Source organism: Neovison vison, chromosome 9 (assembly GCF_020171115.1).
Source record: "Neovison vison isolate M4711 chromosome 9, ASM_NN_V1, whole genome shotgun sequence".
In the NCBI taxonomy this organism is placed as follows: domain Eukaryota; kingdom Metazoa; phylum Chordata; class Mammalia; order Carnivora; family Mustelidae; genus Neogale; species Neogale vison.
Window position 1 is genome coordinate 75,924,342 of NC_058099.1, and position 13,357 is coordinate 75,937,698.

Genomic DNA, 13,357 nt, shown 5'->3' on the forward strand with positions numbered 1-13,357 from the left:
ACTGACTCCTTACTGCACACTCGCCCAACGTTACACACCCATGTGGAACTTCACCCAGAATGTTCGCCCCCTTGGAAATCACCGCGGACAGCCAGAGTGAGCGGACCAGCCCATGGCTGAGGCGGGTCTTGCATGCTCCCCTTTTGACCCCCATCCACTGCAGCCACAGGAATTAAACACATCATCTGGGACAAACTCCTGCACTCAAGTTGGCCCTAACATTTAGTGGCTGCATGACTTGAAAAAATATATAAACTCTCAGTGCTTTGGGTTGTTCTTCTGTAAATATGAAGGTGATTCGACTGTCATCTACTCGGAGAGCTTTAATGCAATTAAATATGTGAAATTTAATATGCAATTAACATGGGGCTCTTAGAACAGTGCCTGGTGTATGCTATGTGCTCAGTCAGTGAAAACCAGGATTGCTTTCACCATCCACAGCACGTTGCTGTGCCTCAAAATCTCTTCTTATACCTGCAGAAACCCCCGGAGGTGGGTTTGGACATGCATGTGCTCAGCCAAGGCAGAGTCTTCCTGGCAGGTCAGCCACCCAGCCATGAGCTGCCCAAGGCATTCTGGGACCTCTGCATCACTGAAGACTCAAGTCTCATCTGTACTTACTGCCCAGGTTATAAGGATTTCCTTGACCCTCCATTCACGATAATGCCTGTCTTGCAGTAAGGTAAAGCTGGCCTGGGTGCATTCTTTAAAATTCATCTTTAAAGTAGGTGCTTTCTAATTACTCCTTGCTTTCCAGATCCTATCAGATAAACCTTTCCTCTGCCATGCAGCAGTATTCCTGTGTTTCTCTAGAGGAAGGCTTCCCAGTTGGTTTTTGTTGTTTGGTCATACTCAGCTCCAAGAGCAGAAGATTCTGGGATTTCTCCCCCCTATTTGTTAATATCAAACTGTGAAATTTTGGAAGTTGCTTGACTTCTCTCTAGGCTTCAGTTTCCTGAGGGAAATGGGAGAGATGGAAGCTGAGATTCTTCAGAAGCTGAATACTGAATACGAATGTGCTTAATTTGTGTCTGGGGCTATTTAGTAATACATACATTGTGTGTGGGGCATGTGGTGTGTGTGTGTGTGAGAGAGAGAGAGAGAGGGAGAGATAGATAGGTAGATCCTGGGCAAGGGCCAAGGGAAGCTGGAGACAGGGACTCAGCAGGGATTTAGCTAATGCTCTTTCTCCCCCAGATTTTATGTCGCTGAGCAATCCTGAATCACAGGCCCATCGAAGGGGAGACTGTTTGTGTTTGGGATAAGAAACCCCCTGGCCCTCCTCAACCCTCTCTCCATACTGTAGGGGTCAGAGGAGAGAATCTCCAGTATTTTGGAAGCTTTGGAAGTGCCTTGGAACAAAGACCTTCCTGAGAAGACAAAACTGAGTTGTAACCCAGGGCCAGGCACAGTGCTGGACTTTGAAGAAGCACGTGCTGCGTCGTGGTTAAGAAGAGGAGGACCCTAGGGAGGAGAAGCTCAGACTTCTGCGGGTCCCTTGCTCGCTCCCTCCCAGGGCTGCTGTTTCTGGAAGCCGGCCCCCCTCCCCCACTGGTTTCCTCAATTCTAGAGAAAGTGCCGCCCCAGCAGGTGCTGAGGCTGCCTGCCTGCCTCGGCATTCGGCACTGTCCCGAGCATCAGGCGCCTTGCTCAGGCTTCTTTTTAAAGCGATTTTAAAAAGGAAACAGATGCTCCCCATGAAGCCTGAATTTCTATCATCGGTTGTCATGACATGGGCTGACATGGGAGCAGCCCCGGCAACGGGGCTGACAGCTTGATGGGTTTAATTTTGGTGCAGATTTCTGCAAAGAGGCAGCTGCCAGGAACGCGCCACTGGTGACTGGGAAGGACAAGGGGGAAGCAGGTCTAACAGTGCAGCCTGGGGTGACAGCGGTACCCAGCAGGCGCCACAAGGGCTCTGCCCTTGACCAGCGTCCTTGCTGGCTGATTTTGGGCTCTCGGGGGAGTTACTCAGCATTGGCCTAGCTCCTACTCCCACCCTGGAGGGGGCCCCTCTTTGGGCTCTGTCTGAGGAATAGAGGCAATGAGGAAGTTGGTCAGTGTGACAGAGGAACTTGCAATCCTATTCCTGGTTCTGGGTGCAAATCTCTTCATTTCCCCTCCACTCTTTTATTTATTTATTTATTTATTTATTTAGTCTTTTATTTATTTATTTATTTTCCAATTTATTTATTTTCAGAAAAACAGTATTCATTATTTTTTCACCACACCCAGTGCTCCATGCAAGCCGTGCCCTCTATAATACCCACCACCTGGTACCCCAACCTCCCACCCCCCCACCACTTCAAACCCTTCAGACTGTTTTTCAGAGTCCATAGTCTCTCATGGTTCACCTCCCCTTCCAATTTACCCAAATTCCCTTCTCCTCTCTAACGCCCCTTGTCCTCCATGCTATTGGTTATGCTCCACAAATAAGTGAAACCATATGATAATTGACTCTCTCTGCTTGACTTATTTCACTCAGCATAATCTCTTCCAGTCCTGTCCATTTTGCTACAAAAGTTGGGTATTCATCCTTTCTGATGGAGGCATAATACTCCATAGTGTATATGGACCACATCTTCCTTATCCATTCATCCGTTGAAGGGCATCTTGGTTCTTTCCATAGTTTGGCGACTGTGGCCATTGCTGCTATAAACATTGGGGTACAGATGGCCCTTCTTTTTGTTTGTTTTTTAAAAGAATTTATTTATTTGACAGAGAGAGATCACAAGTAGGCAGAGAGGCAGGCGGGGGGCGGGGGGAAGCAGGCTCCCTGCCGAGCAGAGAGCCCGATGTGGGACTCGATCCCAGGACCCTGAGATCATGACCTGAGCCAGAGGCAGAGGCTTAACCCACTGAGTCACCCAGGCGCCCCTCCCCTCCGCTCTTAACCCTGCTTGGTGCAAGATTTAATGAGAAGAGAAACAAAACAGAGCAGGCTCCCTCCTTCGAGGCTCTGTGCTTCTGTTCCCTTGTATCTTCTCTCCATGTGGTCCATGACATCTCACTTGGCAAGAGATGGGTTCGGTCAACTTTCGCTGCCCTTCTCTTTCCAACCCCAGGCTTCCTATTGTGTTTCTTTCCAAGCCTTGTGGATTGGGAAGCCCATGAACGTCCATCATTCACTGCACCATCATTAACTGGTCGTGTGTGCTGGAAAGTTCTATGTGCAGAGGCCACAAACCTGAATTCTGCATGCTTTCTGCTTTTTGGATCTGAGTGTCCGGTAGTGAGGACTGATAGGCAAAAAAGTCATCTTGGGAAAGGCAAATGAAGGACCAACTTGCTTGCCATTTTCAATAGCTGAGATGGGTAACATTTAGAAAGTCTGAACTTCTCAAGTGTTGCTGAGGATATAAAATGACCGGGGCTCTGATGCACTGCTGGGGAGAGGGTAAACTGGGACATGTGCTTGGAAAATAATTTCACATTATTTAATAAAAGGGAAGATATACCTAGGCTGGGCCCTAGGAATCTATGATGAAGTACGTAGTCAGGCAAAATTCATGTGCATGCATTCACAGTAGTAATGCTTGAAATGTAAAACATTGGAAATGTTAGAAATATCCATTAAGATTAGAGGAATAGAGGGGCGCCTGGGTGGCTCAGTGGGTTAAAGCCTCTGCCTTTGGCTCAGGTCATGATCCCAGGGTCCTGGGATGGAGCCCCACATCGGGCTCTCTGCTCAGCGAGGAGCCTTCTTCCCTTTCTCTCTCTGTGTGCCTCTCTTCCTACTTGTGATCTGTCTGTCAAATAAATAAATAAACAAAAATCTTTAAAAAAAAAGATTAGGGGAATAGATACATTTTGGAATACTATACAGTCCTGAACATGGGGATATGGCTACTTCTACTATAGTTCTTTGCGTTCTTATGTGGGTTATGGGTTTCATGTGAAAGTTTCATTTGTGTTGGCCTTCTAATTACACCAGTTATTTAGTGAGAGGGGAGCCATAGCAAAGGGCAGTGGTGGAAACAGGATTTCTGATGCTAGGTAGGTATTAGGACCTGGGGCAGCCTGATGCCATCAACTTTCGGTGATCAGAGGAGGGTCACATCACTGCCAGCTGGGGCCAACATAACCACTATTGTTTACCCATGAAATGTTGGCAAGTTCCCCATGTGACCCATGACCTAGGCACTGCATGGCACCCTTGTCCTGAACATTGTCCTAAACATTTTCTCTGCCAGCCTCTCGGTGAAGGTGGTAGTGACAGTATATGGAGAGTCAGATCGAGCCAGCAAGGCAATCCCAATCTAGACTTCCAGATTCCTGAGTAGATTCCTCATGGCTGTGTCTCATGTGAGAACGCCAGGAGAAAGGAAATGGAGAGCCATCTGCCCACTAACGCAAGAGAACCCCCCTGGATTTAACTTCTCTTTGCCTAAGCCAGAATCATCTGGAGAGCTGGGTGAAGGTTGTGGGTCTTCCCTTTCCCGAAGATGCACATATGCACACACAACATTTCACTGTGTGTCAGAGAGCTCAGGGACACAGATGTAGAGGACGTGTGTCATCCAACATTCAAATCCCCCTCTTCCTTTGAGTACGCTGATTCCCTGCTGGGGCAATTTGCTATGTGTGTCATCTTGGTGGGTGGGCAGTTCCCAGTGACAGCCACTTCCTGCTGCCTGCCTCCATGGAAGTTGACAGAGGCCAGATTCTTTCTCTGTTTTGTTGAAGTGTCTGGGGTCAAGCACACGACCCAAGCTTGGCCTGGTGGACTCTGGCTCCCAAGATATTGAATCTGAATCAGCTGAAGCTTAGATGAAGGGAAGTATGGAGGTGAGAACATGAGCTGTGGCAAGGGGTAGGGCTGGCCTCTCTGCTTATGCATGGGGACACTTGGTATCCCTCATACAGTGCTTGCTACAAAGAAGAGGCTTAGTAATTGCTAAATGAATCAGTGCATGGGTAATAATACTGCTAGCAGGTCCCATTTCTCCTAAACAAAAACGCTGTCTAACATCACAGATTTGTCAAGCTTGGTTTGTCCTTCTCATCTAATTCAAACCCTTCATTATTACCCTACCCTTTACCCATTACCCTTCATTCAAACCCTACCTTCTACGGGTAGAGACCCAGAAAGTCCAAGGACTGTGGCCAAAACTTCTCCCTCCTGCCGCCCCCTCCTTAGGTGCAGGCAGAGCTGGGCTCTAAGTGTTCAGACTTCCGATTCATTTTTCTTCCGGCTCCTCTGTCTCCCAAGCCCATCCGGATGCTACACGGACAGGAGCATGTTTATAGTGGAACCACTGAAAATGTTGACCCTGGAGGGCAGCCTTGATACCAACTAAGATTCAGAGGAGAGTGGTTCAAAGTGTTACTGCCAGGACAATGGCTGGTTCGTAGTCCAGCAGGGGTTAAACGCTAGCATGGTTTTCAGGATCTCAAAGAATCTTCCATTAAATTTTTTTTTTCAGTCCAGAGTTTTCTGTAAGTGACTTTCCTAAGTCACTTAGGTTTCCTTTTGGGAACTGGCTGACATGTCAGCTCTTTCGACGACCCTACTGGATTTGTGGACTCTGGATGGTCTTCCAGAATCTAGAACACAAGCATGGAAGTTTTTTGAAGAGGTGTGTGCTGAATGTGGATTGTTTGAAGTGAATGCAGTCTGCACGAAGAGGGCTTTGCGGTGAGTTGTTAAACAGCCTGATGGCCATTTGGCTACGAGGCACACAGGAGAAGAGCTTCAGAAATGACCAAGACTGTATTTACCCGAGGGTCTTGTCATCTGTCTTAAATAAACGAGTTGTGTTTTGTTACATTTCCGTGAAATTTGTAACAGGTTAAAAACAATTTTTAAAAAAAATTTTGGTATTGTTTAGGGAAAGTAAAATATTAGTTGTTGGAAGCAGGCAGTGCAGTCTGCATCGAGCGTATCCTCAGCATTCACACTGAGTTTGGGTCCTTCGGAAAGCAGACCCTGAGAGAAGGAGTTGGGTCCAGTGGTTTACTCGGGAGGTGGAATGAGGGTGACAGGGGAGAGAAGGGGGTTTCTAAGAAGGAAAAGCCATAAAAGGCATAGTCATCAGCAGATTAGTGCTGTGGGCAACTGAGATTTCTTCCCGCTAGGGACCCGACCCTTTGAGAGAGGGTGTAGATTACACCTCAGGTTCGTCCCATGACACGGGACCAAGATGCCATGTTTATTCACCAGCTCTGGTCTTTCTTCACTTGCAGATTGTGTCCACTCCCTGAGGTGTCCGCCCCCTGGTATTTCTCTCTGCAGGTGACCGTGGAGGCCGGCCGCACTCTGTGGGCAAGTAACCAAGGTATGTGCTCTACTCAGGAGACCTTCTTCTAGCTCCTTGGAGAAAGTAGGATCTTTGTATAGCACTTTATGGTTCTCCCCTCCTTTAAACATCACCATGACAACCAGCACAAAGCAGAACACCCAAAGTTAGGAGCAATTTAAAATTGCAGGGAGTGTGGACTAGAGAACAGATTTGCATTTCTATTGGATAAGAAAACCTTACAGGAAAAATACAATACCGTAAGCTGATTGTGGTTCTTTATTGTCCACATACGTGCTGTTAGCATTGATCTCTCTGTCTCTCAACATCTCACATCATCAGTATCAAGAACAGGAAATTGATATTGATGAGATTGATACAACCCAGCAATCTTACTTGGATTTCACCAGTTTTGCATGCACTCATTTGTGTGTTTGCAGTGTAATTTTGTCACCTGTACAGATTTGATCGTCACCGTAGTGAAGACCCAGGACAGTTTCTTTGCAAGGATCCCTCATGCTACCCTTTCCAACTACAGCTCCCTCCTTCCCTCCCCCGCCCCACCAACCCTGGCAACCATCAGTCTTGGTCCATCTCTGTAATTTTGTCATTTCAAGAATGTTGTGTAAATGAAATCATATAGGTGTAACCTTTTGAGATTCTTCATTTCATACGGCCAGAGGTCCATCTGAGTTGGTGTGTCTGTCAAGTTTGTTTTTACTGCGAGTGGTATTTCATGGTTTTGATAGATCCATGTTTCTCTACCCAGCCATCCATGAAGGACATTTCGGTGGGTTCCCGTTTTGGGATATTGTGAGTAGAGCTGCTATGAACATCCGTGGACAGGTTTTTGTGTGCGCATAGGTTTCCATTTGTCTGGTAGAATTGGCCACAAATGGAATTGTTAGGCCATATGGTGAGTGCGTGTGTAGTTGTACGAGACACTGGCTCACTGTGTTACTGAGGGACTGTGTCATTGTACATTCCCACCAGTAATGTACAAGGGACCCCATTTCTCCACACCCTTGCCAGTGTTTGGAGTTAGTATTGATCTATTTTGACTTAGGTCAGGGGTCAGGGGGATTGGCTTTGGTTGGAGAATGGTGTTGGTGTTTGCCAGCTTTATGGGAAGTTAGTCCCATCCTTGGACTACCTGAGTGATACTTCTTATAATTCTTTCCCTTCTGTTTTTTTCCTGCTTCTCTCTTAACCTTGAAGGAACAACATCTATGATACGTTGTAATAGATTAAAGCCTTTCAAATGACTAACTTCCCTCAGGTTAAAAAAAAATAAAAGGCCGATCCTCAGTCGACAGAGACAAATAAGTGACTCACACGTAGCCTGAATCAAGATGTGATAGGGGAGAAAAGGAAGCCTGGAGAAAACAGCAGAAAATGACCAAAGCCATCTGTGGTCATAAGATGCGGTGAACGCTGGACTTGTGAAGTAGGCTAAGCGTCTTCAGTACCCACAGTAAGGAAGAGAAACAGATGTATAGTGATCCCGGGCTGGGAACTACTTTGAGGGGGATGTTATGACGCTGTAGAATTAAATGACTCATTGGAGAAAAGGGCATAAATGTCCATCAGTTTGGTCATCACCTTAGATATAATGCCATAGTTTTAGAAATGATGTCACTGAGGCCCAGAACAGGTGAACTGCTCATCCGAAATCACCCAAGTTGCCACCTGTGGACAGAGCCCTGAGCCCCACCCGGCATGGCCTGGGCTCAGCGTGTCTCCTGCACAGCCACAAGAGGTGAGGTATTTTTTGAAAGATTTTTGCCTTGACCTGTGTCTGGTATTTTTGTGTCACACCCACCATGCTCTGCTTTTCTGGGCATGCCGTCCGATATAGGTTAGAAGCTTCGAAGTTGTTCCATTTTGCTTTGCACACCCATAAGACTCTAGGGACTGGGGCCTGGAGAGCTGGTGACGTATCTCTGTATAGAACAGCAGAGTGACTTGTCTACAAACCTTCCCTGTCTTTGGATAGTTTTGAAGACTCAGAAGGAAAAAGAAGGGCTGAGCGTTTAAAAAAAAAAAAAGCAAAAACAAACCAACAGATTAGCCTGGGCAGGTTTTAAAATAGCAAGACTTAAAGTGATTCAATGTTAATTGAATACTGAGTAAGGAAGAGGTAGGGAGTTAATTGAATGAGTGAGCTTGGGGTTTTGGATAATTTTTTCATGATGTGAAGGAAATTATTACAGAGTTGGATGCAGATCAGGGGAGAGAGAGAGGCAGTGTGATCTTTGGAAGCAGTAAGTGAAAGCCATTTAGTTTGGTGGGAGAAACAGAAGCCTGTTGTACTGTTGGCTTTCCCTTTAAAATTCTGTTTTTATTGTTATAAAAAGTTACATGTTATCTGAAGAAAATTTAGGATCTATGGAAAAGCAAAAAGAGCAAAATAAATACCATCTATGATCTCATTATAGATAGTCACCACTGACATTTACTTCTCTACTTTTAGTCTTTTTCTATGAGTATATGTTAGTTATGTATTTATGCATATAGAGTATATGTTTATAAGTATAGGATCCTGTAGTTCAGAAAGCCACCTTAAAACTTAACACCTTCCCAATGCAATTTTAAATCTCTCTTCTGTTTTACATTCTTCTGTTAATGTACCCAATATTATTTCTCTCTTAAAAACAACACTGCGATGGATGTTATAGCTTCATTTTTGTGCTTATCTGCAATTATTTCCTTAGGTTAAGCTTGGAATTCTAATGTCCAATGAAATGCAAATTTTAGGATTTTGATTTCTAGTGCCACATTATCAACCTGGAAAAACTTGCATCCGTTGACATTCCCATCTGGTTTATGGGGTTCCCCACATTTTTTCCAAAAATGGGCTTTGTTATTTTTTTGTTTTTTCAATGGCTAATTTGATAAATGAAAAATTGTGTATAATTTCATTTTCATTTTTTTTATTATGAAGGACATTATGTTTAAAAGAATGACAGTACAGACAAAAGGTTGATATCCAGGATCTATAATGAACTCCTCAAACTCAACCCACACGAAACAGACAAACACATCAAAAAATGGGCAGAAGATATGAACAGACACTTCTCCAATCAAGAAATACAAATGGCTATCAGACACATGAAAAAATGCTCATCATCATTAGCCCTCAGGGAGATTCAAATTAAAACCACATTGAGATATCACCTTACACCAGTTAGAATGGCCAAAATTAACAAAACAGGAAACAACATGTGTTGGAGAGGATGTGGAGAAAGGGGAACCCTCTTACACTGTTGGTGGGAATGCAAGTTGGTGCAGCCTCTTTGGAGAACAGTGTGGAGATTCCTCAAGAAATTAAAAATAGAGCTTCCCTACGACCCTGCAATTGCACTCCTGGGTATTTACCCCAAAGATACAGATGTCGTGAAAAGAAGGGCCATCTGTACCCCAATGTTTATAGCAGCAATGGCCACAGTCGCCAAACTATGGAAAGAACCAAGATGCCCTTCAACGGATGAATGGATAAGGAAGATGTGGTCCATATACACTATGGAGTATTATGCCTCCATCAGAAAGGACGAATATCCAACTTTTGTAGCAACATGGACGGGACTGGAAGAGATTATGCTGAGTGAAATCAGTCAAGCAGAGAGAGTCAATTATCATATGGTTTCACTCATTTGTGGAGCATAACCAATAGCATGGAGGACAAGGAGCGTTAGAGAGTAGTAGGGAATTTGGGTAAATTGGAAGGGGAGGTGAACCATGAGAGACTATGGACTCTGAAAAACAGTCTGAAGGGTTTGAAGTGGCGGGGGGGTGGGAGGTTGGGGTACCAGGTGGTGGGTATTATAGAGGGCACAGCTTGCATGGAGCACTGGGTGTGGTGAAAAAATAATGAATACTGTTTTTCTGAAAATAAATAAATTGGGAAAAAAAAAATAAAAAAATAAAAATTACATCTAATCTTAAAAAAAAAAAAAAAAAAAGAATATTTGGGTGTCTGTGTTTGTAAATTGCCTGATCATGTCCTTTGTTTATTATTATTATTTTTTTAAGATTTATTTATTTATCTTAAAGAGAGAGATGATGAGCAGAAGGGGCAGAGGGAGAGGGAGAGAGGGAATCTCAAACAGACTCCACACTGAGTGTGGAGCCCGACTTGGGTTTCGATCCCACAACCCTAAGATCATGACCTGAGCAGAAACCAAGAGTTGGACACTTAACCAGGTGCCCCCAACTATTATCTTTTCTACTGAGGTGCTCATCTTTTTCTCATTGAGTTTTAAACTTTATTAAAAAACTAAGTCTACTTCACACATATATTTTTCTCTCTCCACCATTTCTATTTGGCCACCACAACTACTTTGTTCTGTCAAAGCCTTCCATACATATTTTATGCAAAAGGGGAGTTCTACCTTCAACAACTGAATAGGCATTTTGGGACACCACATTATTGGACCACGTTTATCAGACACAGTAAGGCAAGTTCTCACTCTGCAATATGAGGACAGCCAGAGATCAACTGTTACAGAAAGAAAACGAGAAGGAAAATTTTAACAAGCTGTTTTTTAAGCTGTTTTCTTTAGGAGACTTCCTCCACTGCCACAGATCTTGAATAACCTGTGCGTCAGTCATCCAGGAGCTGTGCTTCCTACGATTGATGAGCTTGGCTCTCCCTTTGGAAAGACCTTTTCATACTTGCTTGCATTTTTGCCTCAATGTCTTCTACAGAGCTAGTTCCATTGGTTGTTTTTGGAGTTTTTTTGTTTTTCTCTGTTTTCTTTTCCTTTCTTTTTTTTTTTTTTTTTTTTTAAGATTCTTGACCTTTTGATCTTGGTGTTCTGGGTTTTGAATCATTTTCATTCTGGTTTGATTTTTTTCTAAAAATTTTTATTTATTTATTTTTATTTATTTTCAGCATAACAGAATTCATTGTTTATGCACGACAGCCAGTGCTCCATGATACCCACCACCTGGCTCCCCCCACCTCCCACCCCCGCCCCTTCAAAACCCTCAGATTATTTTTCAGAGTCCATAGTCTCTCGTGGTTCATCTCCCCTTCCAATTTCCCTCAACTCCCTTCTGGTTTGATTTTTGTGCACTTTTGGCTGGAGTGTCTCATATTAATTTCTTTACTGGAGCGTTTTCTTCTTTTTTCTTCTTCCTCCTTCTCTTCCTTCTTTAGCAGCAAGTTTGACTTCTTTGTGTGGAACCTTGCCACCACTTCCAAGAGCTGCTTGCTCTCCGGATATACTTCGGAATCTCACTTTTCATCAACTGATTCTGCATCTTCCTTTGGCTCTAAGTGCCGTCCACTAATATAGACGAGCCCCAAGCCACGCCTCAACCACAGGCCACAGGTGTTGTTATTTCAAAGCCCAAGGGAATTACTTGCCTGTTCAGACATTTTGCAAGCTGCTAATGGATTGGATTTCCCTCCTAATTCCTTGTCACTGGTCCAACAATGTATAGCTTGGCCTTTGGACCAGCCCTTCAACTGTTCTTAGAGATAACCGGTACTCACTTTATTTGTTATCGGCCTTAAAAATCATAATCTGTGTCAGTCTTAATTTACAACCAAAATGAGAGTTGTGGGGCCTCAGGGGGCTCATGTCCATCCCCATGACATCATGGGTGGGGTGGTGGCGAGCACAGAAGTAGGAGAGAAGACAGGCGAGGAGGGCAGCGACTGCCACTGAACAGAGCAGTGGTGTATGACAGAATCATACCAGGGTTCTTACTGACTTTCAGTTGATTTGTATTCATTAAGCATACTTTGTCTGTTTCCTGTGTTACCAACATGTTTTTCTTCATTGGTCGTTGGCTTTTAATTTTGTTGATGTACTGTTATGATAGTTGATACTTCTACAATACTTTTGTCACAGTTCCTGTGGTTTTTTTTTTTTTAATTTGTTTGATTGCTTTTATTATTGAGGCCGTCACCTCTGTGACTATTGTGATTTCCGTCATTGGTATCCTACTTAGAGATGCCACCCCCATCCTTAGGTCATATAATATTTGTCCATATTTTCTTTTAGTTATCACCTAATCTTAAACCTGCAATTTGTTTTACTTTATTTTAAATCTGTGGTTTATTTTAATGAAAGGGCTCATCTCAGGATACAACTTAAAAATATTTCAGTTTGTAAAGCAGCCAGTAGGGTGGTTACTGACCAATACTGTTACTTTTCTATAGTGAATGCGTTTGTGTGCATTATGTCTATATTGCTAAATATCGTTATACATGTAACTGAGCTTGAACTCATTCCCCCGGCCACATGACAGGCCAGTAAGTCGAGGGGCAAGATGTTGGAGTAGGAAAGTGACTTTTTTTGGAAAGTCAGAAAATAGATGATAGACTATTGTCCCAAAGAACCATCTTTCCTCAAAACGAACTTTGTAATTCTTTTATGTCAGGAAAAGGGGGAAGTGAGAAGGGTTTGGAGTCAAGAGGTGCCTGATGTCTGTAGACATTCAGGTGCCCACAGTGGTCTGTGGTAGGTTTTTGAAACTTTTCTGTCCTTGATCAGTTGATCTTGGGAGTACAGGAATCTGGTCATGCCATTACGTAGATCTTAAACATAGCATCGCTGTTTCTGTACATACATACTTACCTCCTCGGGTGAGGAGGGGTTTTCAGTAAAGAGTGGTTTTTGCAAATCTTGGCTTTAAGCAAAGTTCCTTTGATGATTAAGAGGCCTACATGCAGGACTAAGCAGAAGTTTCTAAGCTCTATCTAGGTCACAGCGGTAAGAGCAATAGAAGGAATAAGGAGTCAGATATGCTGAATTCCCCTGTGACATGCACCTGGGCCTGGGCCTCACTCTGAGCATCACTGTTTATTGCATAAAAGTCAGGGCGTAGGCCTGGACCATCCTGGTTGCAGAAGAGGAAGGCAGAGACCTGCTGGTTCAGCCTCCATTCCCAGCACTCCCTGCTGGGCAGATTGCAGAGTCCTAGACACCTGTGCACACAAATAGCACTTCTTCCGTGTTGCCCGACTCTGAATGCCACCAGCTGCAGAACAGATTGTTTCCTACTTTAAATTTTCTCTTTCCTTTTTCTTTCCTTCGCAGAGCTTCCAACGTGAGAACACATTCCATTTGTAGGCTCAGAGGACTCTTCCTATCGCACACAAACAC

At 44.1% G+C, this 13,357-nt stretch overlaps 1 pseudogene; it reads right to left on the bottom strand.

Moving 5' to 3' along the window:
• Nucleotides 1–10,733: 10,733 nt before the first annotated feature.
• On the bottom strand, nucleotides 10,734–11,910 carry LOC122916963 (annotated as a pseudogene).
• Between the last annotated feature and the right edge of the window lie 1,447 nt (nucleotides 11,911–13,357).